A 14,268-nucleotide genomic window follows, 5' to 3' on the forward strand; every position below is an offset into this window, starting at 1 on the left:
CCACTTCTAAGAGGTAATTGTCTGTCAACTTTTAATTAGAATATTATTTGAATAATATAGTCAGTTATTTTCTAAGTAGTAAGTACACACAGAGAAGTGCACAGACTCTACACATACATGCATAGGATTCTCAACAAGTGGCTCAGCTATATCCTCACACCTCAATCAAGACAGAGTGGGGGTAGGAAGGAGGCGGGGTATTCAGCCAGGCAGTTAAGACACCGGTCAGGATACACACATTCACATAAAAATGCCTGAGTCAGGCCCCTTGTTGTGTAAACCAACTAAAGCCACTGCCTACGACATTTGTATTCCATATGGGTGCTGGTTCCTGTTCTGGTTGCTCCACTTCCAATCCAGCTCCCTGCTAATGTGCCTGGGAAAAGCAATGGAAGATGGCTCAAGTTTTTGGGCCCTTGCTACCCATGTAGGAGACCTGGAGAAGCTCCTGGCTCCTGGCTTTGGCTTAGCTCAGCCCTGGCCATTGTGGCCACTTGGGGAGTGAGCCAGTGGATGGAAGACCTCTCTTTGTCTCTCCCGCTCTGTAACTTCAATTTTCAAATAAATAAATATGCTTGTATTCCTGTCCTTGCTAAGCCACGTAACTCCAGCTTCCTGCTAATGCAGACCCTAGGAGGCAGCAATGATTACTCAAGTATTTGGGTCCCTGCCACCCAAGTGGGAAAACTGGATTGAATTCCTGCTCCTGGCTTCAGCGCCTGGCCTGGAGCCACTGCAGGCATCTGGGGACTGAATAAGACAGATGGGAGCACACTTTCTTTGTGTCTATCTTTCCTTGACCTTTTGCCTCGCAAATAAATCAATAAATTAAGTTCATGGGGAAAATAAAAAAGAAGCAGAACCTTACCAGTGTTCCAGAATGTCCCCATATGCCCCCCTCCCAGCTCTTGATCCAGGTCCAACACCAAGGATAACCACAGGGTGTGACATGTTCTGACTGCCTCTGGGGCCAGGATGGGGTTTCACATAGCTAAGGTATTGGGGGGGGGGCAACTTTGAGCTCAGATGCTGGGTGGGTTTCTTGTGCCTTAGACAGCACTGCCACCTTCCTCAGTGTCTCGGTCTTCTTCAGGCAAGCTCGTAGCAGATCAGGCGACTTGCATCAGGGAGGGCACAGGGGCTGGGCCCTCAGACAGACAGGAGCAGCAGCCAGGTTCCTGGAGCCACCACCTCCCGGACCCCTGCTCCTAGAGAACCAACAAAGGGCCCAGCGTCCTTGAAGCTGCAAACACGACCTTCACTAGCTGGGGGATGTGAGGAGCCCCCCGCTGGCCTCTGGGGAAGGGACACAGCAAACCTTGCTTGTGTGTTACTGCACTGTGCGAGTCTTTCTCTCTAGAGGCAAAATATCTGATTCTAGGTCCATGAGCGACACTGGAGAGTCTTTCTTCACTAACACCCATGCAAAGCAGGGGTTTGAAAATGGCGCGGCTGCTCCTTTTGGCGGGGCTGGCGCTGTGGTGTAGCAAGTAAAGCTGCCACCTGCAGCGCCGGCATCCCATATGGGCACCGGTTCGAGTCCTGGCTGCTCCACTTCCAATCCAGCTCTCTGCTATGGCCTGGAAGAGCAGTAGAAGATGGCCCAAGTCTTTGGGCCCCTGCACCTGTGTGGGAGACCCAGAAGAAACACCTGGCTCCTGGCTTCAGATTGGCCCAGCTCCGGCCATTGCAGCCAATAGGGGAGTGAACCAGCAGATTTAAGACCTTTCTCTCTGTAACTCTGTCTGTAAATAAATTTTTTAACATTTTAAAAATGAATAAATATTTTTGAAAAATGCAAAATGCTTGTTACACTGTAGCCAATAAGAAGTTATTTAGGCGGCCAGCACTGTGGTAAAGCCATTGCCTGCCGTGCTGGCATCCCATATGGGCACCGGTTCGAGTCCCGGCTGCTCCACTTCCACTCCAGCTCTCTGCTATGTCCTGGGAAAGCAGTGGAGGGTGGCCCAAGTCCTTGGACCCCTGCACCCACCGTGGGAGACCTGGAGGACACTCCTGGCTCCTGGCTTCGGATCATCCCAGCTCTGGCCATTGCGGCCATTTGGGGAGTGAACCAGCAGATGGAAGACCTCTCTCTCTGTCTTTCCCTCTCTCTTTAATCCTGCCTCTCAAATAAATAAATAAATAAATATTTTTTAAGATTTATTTATTTGAAAGTCAGAGCTAGAGAGAGAGAGAGAGAGAGAGAGAGGTGTCTTTCATCCACTTCTTCTCTCATTCCAGAGGCAGAAACTGACAAGGAAACAAATCGGAGCCCTCCTGGAGGGGCCAGACACCCAAGGAGGGGAGTATAGGCCCAAGGACCCTCAGAGCAGCCTCTGCTCCTCACCTCTCCCTCCTCCCTGGGGGGGCTGGGCAAGGGCAGAGGGCAAAGGGCACGAAAACCTACGGCAAGGCCCTAATGCGCCTGGTGCCTCTCCCGGGAGCAGTGCTTCCCTGTGGGCAGCAGGGACTCCATGGTACCGGAGATCCAAAAGCAGGATTCAAGTCATCTCTTTAAAAAACCAAATCAGGGTAGGGGTTTGGTTAGCGATAAAGATGCTCATGTCCCGTGCAGAAGTGCTGAGGTCCATTATCCAGCTCATCCAGCTCTGGCTTCTGACTCCAGCTGCCTGCTGATGTGGATCTTGGGAGGCAACAGTGAGGGCCCCAGTGACTGAGCTCCTGACACTATGCGGGAGACCTGGATCGAGTCCCCCACCCCCACCCAACTTGTTGTGGGCATTTGGGGAGAGAAGCAGTGGATGGAAGTGCTCTCTCTCGCTCGCTCACTCTCTTTATATCAAGTAAATACAAATTTTAAAAAATGAACAGGAGCTGGAGTTGTGGCACAGAAGACTAAGCCACTTCCTGTGACAAGAACATCCCTGTATCAGAGCTCGAGTCCTGGCTGCTTTGCTTCTGATTCAGCTCTCTGCTAACGCACCTGGGAAAGGCAGCAGAAACGCTCAAGTGCTTCCACCTCTGAACCTACATGGGAGACCTGGATGGAGTTCCAGGCTCCTGGCTCAGCCTGGCCTAGACCTGGCTACTGAGGCCATTTGGGGGAATGAACCAGCAGATGGGAGATCTGTCTGTCTGTCTGTCTCTGTCATTCCCCCTTTCAAATAACTATCTTAAAAAAAAAAAAAAGGAGCAGACAAAAACTCAGTTCCAACTTGAGGGAGTTTTGAGGGAGTTTAAAGTCCTCTTCCTGAGCAGGCAAGAGAAAACGATGTAGCAGAGGTTTGGAGGCTAAATCTGGCGGCTGGCAGAAACAGAGCTATTGTTGTCCCATCAAGGCGCTGAGACAAAAATACCCAAAGGCCAGAACAGCTGCATTCCTTCCCAGCCAGAACTGGGGCAGGGGGCCCAGGGCTGGGTCCACCTGTGCGCAGGTCTGTGCTCTCCAGCCTCGCTCTCTGCACAGACCCTTGCCCATCCCCCTCCCAGCCCTCCTGGGCCCTTTCTCCCTGGCCCCTCTGTCTGACAGCATGCATGGGTTGGAAGAAAGATGGGGGGGGGGGGGGCAGGCTGGGAGGTCACGTGTGCCGGCTTCCCAGGTTCCAAGACTTCAAGAATGCAGTTTCTCCCTGAAGATCTTTCGCCCTGAGAAGTCAGAAGATACTCATGCTATGCATTGCCGCATTGAATTTTGCTGTCAGTCAAACACAGTCTTGTGCCCAGCACTGGAGCTCCGTGGGGCTTGGGAGGAGCCTTCCTGAGATCTGGTGCGGACCCTGGTGAGGACTGAGATTGTCAGGCAAGCAGAGTAACTTAGCTTCGCTTCCGTGTCAGTATTTGATGTTTTCATTGCTCTGTGTCTGTTCAGTGATTTCCATTCAAAGGGTCCCTTTTCTAACCCAGAGCACAGGATTTAGGCAAAAGAGGGACACAGGAATAGGGGCAGAGACAGAGGATGCTCCTGGAAACTTCATCTCGCCACCTCGGACTCAGAGGGTGCTCCTGAACCACCTGGCCCAAGCCAAGCTGCAAGGGAACAGAATGAGCTAGGTTTTTGGATATACAATCTACGTGAAGTATGCTCTGCTTCTACAGCATGGACACTCTTGCTCCCCATTTGGTTTCTCTCTTCTTTAAAACATTTATTTGAAAGGAAGAGAGAGAGAGAGAGAGAGAGAGAGAGAGAGAATCTTCCATCTGCTGGTTCCCTCCCCAGATGCCCTCAACAGCCAGGCCAAAGCTAGGAGCCTGGAACTCCATCCAGGTCTCCCATGTGGGTGGCAGGGGCCCAAGCACTTGGGTCATCTGCTGCTGCATTTCTAGGTGCATCAGCAGGGAGCTGGATCAGAAGTGGAGCAGCCGGGACTGGAACTGGTGCTCACAGGGGATGCCGGTATCGCAGGCGGTGGCTTAACTCACTGCACCACAACCCTGACCCCTCCCTCCCCATTTTCTATATCCAGGACACTCGCCTAAGCCTTGCTATTAAAGCCTCAGCCAGCTGCATCTAGGGAGGCAGTTCCTTAGGGAGCTCCCCCTTCCCACTGTCTCTTTCTTTGTCACAGTAAATACAGGCCCCCAGCAACCTTGCTGGAGGCTAATGAATTGGCTACATGCCAAGTGCATAGGGACCCCTTGTGTCTGCTCACACTTTCTGATGTCCCTGAGAAGCCCCAGGGCTGCCCACTGCCTTCCTCTGCCAGCAGCCCTCCTGGGTGCCCAGGTCCCGCCTTTGCCTTGTGGTCAGGGGCCCATGATCTGTCCCAAGTCGTGGGTGCCCCAACACATCTGCACATTAAAGTCTCCTAACAAAACAGTAAGCAAGGAGCAAAGCACTCATGTGTACACCTGTGCATCCATCTCTGAGAAACTTAAACTCACTGTCCTAGGACAGCCTTGGGCTGGTGGTGTGGTACAGCGGGTTAGGCCACAGCCTGTGACGCTGGCATCCCATATGAGCACCTGTTCGAGTCCCAGCTGCTCCACTTCCGATCTACCTCCCTGCTAATGCCTCTGGGAAAGCAGCAGAAGATGGCCCAAGTTCTTGGGGCTCCTGCCACCCACGTGGGAGACCTGGATGGAGTACCTGACTCCTGGCTTCAGCCTGGCCCAGCCCTGGCCATTGCAGCCATTTGAGGAGTGAACCAGCGAATGGAAGACCTCTTTTTTTTTCTGTCTCCCCCTCTCCCTGTAACTCTGCCTTTCAGATAAATAAATAAATAAAACAATTGGGAGACAGGAGCTCTTGGCAGGTGTCCCACTGACCCCACAGGGGGCTCAGATGGAAAACTGCAGCAGACCTCGGCTTTTTCCTGCCACTAGTGTGGATCCAGGCCCTGCAGCTTTAACAGCTGGAAGCCAGGAGCTCAGCAAGCCCTCGGCTGCCAGGCAGTCCAGGGACGGTGACAACCTTCACCATCACTGGGACAAGGCCCAGAACTTTAAAGGTTTTGACCAAGAGCAGAAGGAGCCGCTCCCGGCAGTCCAGGAGAAGCAGAGGCAACCTTCTCCCTTCAGCTCAGCCGTGAAGCCACACTGTAGCCTCTGTGAGCCGGGCTTGCTCAGGCCGAGCCCAGCACCGCCTGGCCTAGGGGCCTGCAAGTGCGTTTCCCAGATGCCCTTGTCACTCGCTATCCCGTCTGGCTTTGAGGATGGCAGTGCCGGGGGAGACTGTAGGCTGCGAGGAGAGGAAGGGAGCCTCCTGCTTGTAGCCACGGGGGCCCCCCTCGAGTCAGTGTGGAAGTTTCTAGCCCCCTACTGCTGAGGCATGCTGGGCACTGGCCCACAGCCCCTGTCGGAGGAGCCAGCAGCAGTCCCAGGCCGCCACCCTTCTAGCTCCGGGTCCAGGGAGTGCCACCTCTCCCCTCCTGTCCTCCCAGCCCGAGGCAGGGGAGCTGCCGCCTATGGTGCTCGTCCGTTTCATTCATGAGACTCTGGCATCTGTGCAATGGATTCCTAGAATTAAACCCCTTTTGTGTGAAACGTGCAGTGTGCTTTCCATTCGCTGGGTCCTACCTGAGCCCGTGCTTAGTACCGGGATGGGTCCGGTTCCCACCTTCTAGAACTCTGGGTTTCTAATGCGTCAGAGGTACTTTCGGCCTCTTGCTCACTGGGTCCATTCAGCAAGAAGCCGCCACCATGACGGACTGGCGTGGTGCTCCCTGGCAAGTCAGGAGGATTAAGTACTCTGCAGGCAAGATTACAGCAGAGAGGACAGAGGACAGCCCTGTGGCCACACGGGGGCAGGTGCGTGCGCTCTCTGAATCACCGCCTTCCACATCTGACACAAGGGCTGCCTTTAACCACTGCAACGTGAAGGTGAGCCACATTTCATTGGTGTTAAGGAACCATCCCTGCCTTACCTTCATCCCAACCCCTCCCTGAGCTTGCAAACAAACAAACAAACAAAAAAATAAAATAAAAATGAGATCTTATAAAAAGCTCTTACATCTCTAGGCTCAGAGAAGGCAATATGATTCCTTTTTTTTTTTTCAAAAAATATTTATTTATTTATTTGAAAGGCAGAGGCAGAAAGAGAGAGAGAGAGAGAGAGAGAGAGAGAGAGAGAGAGAGAGAGGTTTTCCATCTGCTGATTTTTTCCCCAAATAGATGCAATGGCCAGAGCTGTGCCAATCCAAAGCCAGGAGCCAGGAGTTTCTTCTGGGTCTCCCACATGGGTGCAGGGGCCCAAGGACTTGGGCCATCTCCCACTGCTTTCCCAGGCCATAGCAAAGAGCTGGATTGTAAGTGGAGCAGCGAGGACTTGAACTGGTGCCCATATGGGATGCCAGCACTTCAGGCAGCGGCTTTACCTGTTACGCCATAGTGCTGGCCCCCATGATTGCTTTTTAAATAATGCTAGCTTGACACATTGTGGCATATTCATTCATCCAGCATGTATCGAGGACAGGCAGATGTTTGGCACAGCAGCTAAGATGCCACCTGGGATGTTGGGCCCTGTATCAGAGTGCCTGGGTTTGAGCCCCGGCTCCACTTCCAATTCCAGCTTCCTGCTAAGGTGCACCCTAGGAGGCAGCAGATGATGGCTCAAGTACTTGGGTCCCTGCCGCCCGTGTGGGAGACCAAGATTGAGTTCTGGGCTCCTGGTTTTGACCTAGCTCAGCCTCTCTCCCTCTCTCTCTCTCTTTGCTTTTCAAATGAAATGGGAATACACACATTGTAAAACTATGTTTTGGGAGTGCATGTTGTGACGCAGAGGGTTAAGCTGTCACTTGGGGCACCTGCATCCCCTACCAGAGCGTCTGGGGGTTCCATTCCCACTACTCTGCTTCCAATCCAACTTCCTGATAATGCATCCTGGGAAACAGCAGACGATGGCTCAAGTACTTGGGCTCCTGTTGCCCACATGGGAAACACAGATGGAGTTCTGGCTTCCTGGTTTTGGCCTGGCCCATCCCTGACTGTTGTGGCCATTTGGGAAATTAACCAATGGATAGATGATACCTCTGTTTCTCTGCCTTCAAGTAGATGAAAATAAACTTTTTAAAAAATTAATGCTAAATATATGTATTGAATAGTAATCATTCGATGTGCCTTGAATTGTTTAGTGTTCTGTGCAGCAAAGAAAAAGAATGGACAGCAGGTGCACTGAACCAAAGGGATGGATTTCTTGCATGCAGTCAGAACAAAAGGAACTGGACACAATAGAGGGCATAACGTAGGAGTCCACTTGAGTGTCGTGACTTTCAAGATCAGGCCAAACTATTCTGCAGTGAGATAAAGGATCGTGGAGATCTTTTAAGGGGGATAAATAACCGTGAGGAGACCTGAGGGAGCCCACGGATCTGCTGGAAATATTCCACATCTTTTTTTTTTTTTTAAGATTTATTCTATTTACTTGAAAGGCAGAATCACATTCACACACACACACACACATATACAAACAGAGGCAGAAATCTTCCATTCACGGTTGACTCTTCAAATGGCCACAATAGCCGGGGCTGGGCCAGGCTGGAGCCAGGAGCCAGGAGCTTCATCTGGGTCTCCTATATGCGTAGCAGGGGCCCAAGCACTTGGGTCATCCTCCACAGTTTTCTCAGGTGCATTAGCAGGGAGCTGAAATGAAAGTGGAGCAGAAGCTGACACTGTGGCGCAGCAGGCTAATGCCCTGGCCTGAAGTGCCAGTATCCCATATGGGCACCAGTTCGAGACCCAGCTGCTCCACTTCTGATCCAGCTCTCTGCTATGGCCTAGGAAAGCAGTAGAAGATGGCCCAAGCCCTTGGACCCCTGCACCTGCATGGGAGACCTGGAAGAAGCTCCTAGCTCCTGGCTTCAGATTGGCACAGCTCCAGCTGTTGCGGCCAATTGGGGAGTGAACCATCGGATGGAAGACCTCTCTCTCTGCCTCTGTTATCTCTGTGTAACTCTGACTTTCAAATAAATAAATAAATCTTAAAAAAAAAAAAAAAAAGAAAGAAAGTGGATCAGCCATAAGGGATGTCAGTGTCACAGGCAATGGCTTAACCTACTGCACTACAATGCCAGCCCTCAATATTCTACACCTTAAATTGGATGGCGGCAACCTAAATGGATCCCAGTTAAGAACTGGTCAAACTATACACTTAAGATTTGTAAATTCTACTCCTGTATGTTACACCTTAGTACAATACAAAATGAAGGGCCGGCACTGTGGCATAGTGGGTAAAGCCACTGCCTGCAACACCAGCATCCCACATGGGCACTGGGTTCAAGTTCTGGTTGTTCCATAATAGCTCCCTATTAATGGACTGGGAAAAGCAAGCGATGGCCCAAGTACTTGGGTCCCTGCCACCAATGTGAGAGAGCCAGCTGGAGCTCCTGGCTCCTGGCTTCGGCCTGGCCCAGTGCTGGCCATTACAGCCATCTGGGTAGTGAACCAACCATAGAATGGATGATTTGTCTCTCCCTCTAACTCTTTCAAAACAAACGAATAGGTGCTGGTGCTGTGGCATAATAGGCTAAGCTTCTGCCTGCAGTGCTGGCATCCCATATGGGTGCCGGTTCGTGTTCTGGCTGCTCCTCTCCTGATCCAGCTCTCTGCTTATGGCCTGGGAAAGCAGTAGAGGATGGCCCAACTTCTTGGGCTCTGGTCGTTGGGGCCATTTGGGGAGTGAACCAGCAGATGGAAGACCTTTCTCTCTGTCAGTAACACTACCTCTCAAATAAAATATTAAATAATTTAAAAAATGAGTGTTTTTGAAATATGTAAAATGCTTGTTACACTGTAGCCAATAAGAAGTTATTTAGGGGGCCAGCACTGTGGTGTAATTGGTAAAGCCTCTGCATGTGGTGATGGCATATCATATAGGTATGGTTCAAGTCCCAGCTGCTCCACTTCCTATCTAGCTCTCTGCTATGGCTTGGGATAGAAGTAGACGATGGCCCAAGTCCTTGGGCCCCTACATCTGCATGGGAGACCCGGAAGAAGCTCCTGGCTCCTTGCTTCAGACTGGCCCTGCTCTGGCTGTTGCCGCCAATTGGGAAGTGAACCAGTGTATGGAAGACCTTTCTCTCTCTCTTTCTACCTCTCTGTAGCTCTGCCTTTCAAATAAATAAATAAATCTTTAAAAAAGTTATTTATAGAACGAATGCATGACTTGAGCTCTTCAACTTTGTTCTATTTATTTCATTTGTAATACTGAGAGTTTAAATTTTGGGGGATGTTAAGCTGTCTCCATGTGACAAAAGTTTAAAAACACATCTCAAAGTAACATGGCTTAACTCAAGCACACACAAAACACTATGGGTCTTTTTTTTTTTTTTTTAAAGATCTATTTATTTACTTGAAAATCAGAGTTATATAGGAGAGACACAGACAAAGAGATCTTCCATCCACTGGTTGATTCCCCAAATGGCCACAACAGTTTGGTCTGGACTGGGCTGAAGCCAAAAGCCAGGGTGTCCATCCAGTTCTGTGACATGGGTAGCAAGGCCCTAAGTATTTTAGCTATCTTTCGCTGTTTTCCCAAGCACATTAGCAGGGAGCTGGATTGGAAATGGAGCAGCCAGGTCTTGACCCAGTGCTCTGATATGAGATTCCGGCACTGCAGGTAGTGGCTTCTACTGCCGTGCCACAGCGCTGGCCTCATACTGAGGGTCTTAACAGTTTACTTATTTCATATTTCTAAAACATCCAACCCATGTACACATCCAAAAGAATACGTATGACTGGTATGCAGGCTAACTTCAAGCTCATCTCAACACCCTAACATTCATGAAGTGTGCCAGCACCAAGGTACAGCAAGTTAAGCCACCTCTGTCAACGCTGGCATCCCACAACAGGGCACTGATTTGAGTCCAGGTTGCCCTGCTTCCGATCAAGCTCCCTGCTAATATGCCTGGGCAGGCAGTGGAAAGTGGCCCAAATACTTGTGCCCCTACCAACCACGTGGGAGACTCGTTTGGAGTTTCAGGTTCCTGGTTTTGGCCTGGCCGGGAGTTGACATTGAAGCTTTTGGGAGGGTGAACCAGTAGAATGAAGATATCCCTCTCCCCATCCCTGTGTCACTCTGCTTTTCAAATAAATTTAAAAGACAACAACAGGGGCCAGTGCTGTGGCTGAGTGGGTAAAGCTGCCACCTGCAGTGCTGGCATCCTGTATGGGCACCGGTTTGAGTCTTGGCTGCTCCACTTTGGATCCAGCTCTCTGCTATGGCCTGGGAAAGCAGAAGATGGCCCAAGTCCTTGGGCCCCTCCACCCCCGTGGGAGGCCTGGAAGAAGCTCCTGGCTCCCGGCTTTGCATTGGCAGAGCTCTGGCCATTGTGACCAGTTGGGGAGTGAAACAGTGGATGGAAGACCTCTCTGCCTCTCCTTCTCTGTGTAACTCTGACTTTCAAATAAATAAATCTTAAAAAAAAAAAAAAGACAACAATACTCATGAGGTTGTTATTATGTTGACACGCTAATTCTACAACAGTTTTATACATATAGACTTATTTAACTCTCCTAACAATCCTATGAACTCAACACCAGTACAGCAGTATAGTCTCCCATTTTACAGATAAGTCCTAGTCACTGGCTTCTGAACTTGTTTGCAGGGTCAGGGCTGGAATCGAAACTACAGACTGATTCCCCTGGACTCTCTAAATTGTTACCATATGCTTGGTTAGTTAGTTATTTTGAGCGAAGAGATTCAGAAAGAGATAGCTTCCACCTGCTGGTTCACTCCTATGGTTGGGCCAGGCCAAAGGCAGGAGCCAGGAACTCAACCCAGGTCTCCTCCATGGGTGACAGGGACCCAATTACTGGAATCAATGTCTGCTGCCTCCCAGGGTCCACATTCGCAGGCATGTGGAATCAGGCACAAAGTCAGGACTGGAATCCTGGACTCAACCCCAGGCACTCCAACACAGGATGTGGCTATGTCTCAACCAGCATCTTAACCACTAGACCAAACTCCTGTCCCCAGTACCGTATATTCTTGGCTCAAGGTAAGACACAATGGGAAGCTATGCATGAGGAAGGCAGAGGGTTTGTTTAGAGGCATTCTGATAACAGGTAGTACAGCCATCCCAGCGGACATCACAGGTGACATTCCAAGATCACGCCGAGGGCTTTTTTGCAATTCTCTTTTCCCAAGTTTGCTACCTGCCCACTGTCTGTTGGCTTCCTTTTTTTTTTTTTTTTTGACGGGCAGAGTGGACAGTGAGAGAGACAGAGAGAAAGGTCTTCCTTTGCCGTTGGTTCACTCTCCAATGGCCGCTGCGGCCGGCGCGCTGCGGCCCGCACACCACGCTGATCCAAAGGCAGGAGCCAGGTACTTATCCTGGTCTCCCATGGGGTGCAGGGCCCAAGTACTTGGGCCATCCTCCTCTGCACTCCCTGGCCACAGCAGAGAGCTGGCCTGGAAGAGGGACAACCGGGACAGAATCCGGCACCCCGACCGGGACTAGAACCCGGTGTGCCGGTGCCGCAAGGCGGAGGATTAGCCTAGTGAGCCCCGGCACCGGCCGGCTTCCTTCTTTAAGCGTTTGGGCTACACATCACAGTTGCATGCCTACCACGTATGGGTTTCCACAGTTTATGTGCAGGAAACAAAATATGTAAGATACAACCTCTTCCATATTGATGACATATACTGTACTTTCTTCTGCTCAGAATTGCATTCTGTTTACTTTGGTACCGGTGCAGTACACCGTGTGCCGAGTTGAAGTTACCTCCAAGTGACTTTTGCTAAGTCCTGACCCTTTGCTTATTAGCATCAGTTAACAACAGCATATGGACCACACTTAAAGCACGGTTTGCTTTTGTTTTAATTTGGGAGTGTTTCAAGACCAGCTTCGCACCATTATTTACCCCTTGGCAGCTCCATAACCAGCGAGCAGTAATTCCCTTATCTGCGGGCTGTTTAATGCTTAGAGCACCACCCTGGGAGCAGTAGAGTAAGGCCTTTCCCCAGATGCCATGTTTTAAGACCTTCAGCGGGAAAGATATGCACTATGTGAAATTTATTTTGATTATTTTTAAGTCAGGATTTGGCCTTCTTCTTCAGAAATGAAACAAGCAAAAAATAAACAAGTGCCCTCTGGCTTTCTGCCTCTTGCATTTCTGGCTCTGGGCCATGTGATCATCTCATTTGTAGTTTTTCAGGCGGACAGCAAAGGTTAGGAACTGGCAAATGTGGCTTCAACAGCAGATAAGCACGTCAAGTCTGTGTCAGGAATGATGAAGCCTGCTGGAGAAACTGCCTTTTATTTATTTATTTATTTCCTTTGTAAAGTAACCCGTTCCACGGAGCATAGCTGGCTCTTCCTTCCTCTGCCATCCTTTGCACGGTTCTCTTTGAGAGCTCCAGGTCCAAGAAGGCGCCAGACTTCCTTGCCTGGGGTTCTGATGCCTACAGGTAATTATGCTGAAAGCCCGCAGGAGTAGATCTGATTATGCTAGCATGCATTATGCATGCCAGAGCAGAAGGGTTTTGCTGGAAAGAGTCACTGCTAAGATATGATTTGCATTTTTTACTAGATACTTTTCTTGGGTCTTTGAGGACAAACATGTTAAGGACTCCTTTGTGTGTCAACACAAAACGGTTCATCTGTGGGCTGGAGGCCATTGCTTTGAAATTAGCCTAGCTTTTGCTACAGGGCCGGGACCATGTATGTTTGGAGCTGTTAGGGTGAAGACGCAAGACGACTTGTAGGGCAACCCTATCTGTCTTAAAAATAACATTGCTACCTTAAGACCAAATGTCGTCCATAAGTATTTGGAATTTAAACCATTTACTCCTAATTCTAAAAAAAAAAAAAAAAAAAAAAAAAAAAAAGTGCAACTCCCCCGCCCCGCCCCCCCCCCCCCCCCCGCCCCAGGCCCTCACCCTGTTAGGGCCAAAGAATGTGCTTACTTGACCTACTGAATCGTCCAGTACGGTGAGCATCCACGTTAGTCATCTCTAGCTAGGGTTCCCAGGGCCAAATAATAGGGGTGGCCTCCTGTCGCGAGCTGGCGGCGCCAGAGTCACTACCTAACGCTGGGTGGCCGTGCCCTTCGCGGTGCATCGGGAGGCAGGCTAGGCCGGGTGCGAGCGGCTGGCACCGCGCCGGGCACGCTCCCCGCAGGCCTGGCCTAGCCGTTGTCCGCTGGATTTAACGCTGAGCTGAGCCGCACCTTACATACTGCTTTCGAAGGCGACGGCCGGGTCAGGCGAGGCAACGCGAGCCTGGACGCTTGGAGGAAAAAAAACAAAAAACACACAAGCCTTAGCAGCTCAGCGCTCGGTCACTCGTAGCCGGAGAGCCCGGGAAGCGCGGCGGGGGCATCCTGCTCGCGACCCAAGCCCGCACCCGGCCGCGTCCCGGACAATGCCACCGCCGCACGGCCCGACTACAACTCCCGGCGTGCTCTTCCCCTGCTCGTAGAGCCAGTGGCCCGGCGTGCACCGCGCCGGCAACCTGACAGCAGGGCGTGCGGCCCAGCCCGCTGTGCACCCTACAAGGGATACTGGCCTTCCCCGTCTTCCTCGTGTGTCCCTCTTTATCCCAACTGTTTGGGATTCGGCCCTTCGAGTGGAAAACAAGCTCCTTAATTCAATCTCTTAAACTCAGAGCTAGCCAATAAAGTGAGCGGAATAAGATCACGTGACAGTAGCGGGGCGGTGCTTCGGCTGCTTCCTGATCTCTATGGTTCTCCGCCGTTCGCTAGAGGGCGTGTGGTCCACTGGAGGACTCCCTACATTCTTCCTCCATTACCTCACTGCCTCCGGTGACTGCTGGGATACCGGAGGACTCGGGTCCCGGCTCGACTCAGTCCTCCAGCCTCCCGGGGAATACCTCTAGTTCTTCCCGGCCACCGCCGCCGCCCCGCCGC

At 51.1% G+C, this 14,268-nt stretch overlaps 1 non-coding gene across 1 annotated transcript; it reads right to left on the reverse strand.

Annotated features, from left to right (window-relative positions):
• Positions 1 to 12,199: 12,199 nt before the first annotated feature.
• On the reverse strand, positions 12,200 to 14,081 carry LOC108176828 (uncharacterized). Its single transcript, XR_011387333.1, has 2 exons — positions 13,307 to 14,081; positions 12,200 to 12,817 (listed from the first exon to the last, which is right to left on the reverse strand). It is a non-coding gene; the product is annotated as an uncharacterized protein (transcript).
• Positions 14,082 to 14,268: the final 187 nt, after the last annotated feature.

The sequence above is a fragment of the Oryctolagus cuniculus genome, chromosome 3, assembly GCF_964237555.1.
Source record: "Oryctolagus cuniculus chromosome 3, mOryCun1.1, whole genome shotgun sequence".
Lineage (NCBI taxonomy): Eukaryota > Metazoa > Chordata > Mammalia > Lagomorpha > Leporidae > Oryctolagus > Oryctolagus cuniculus.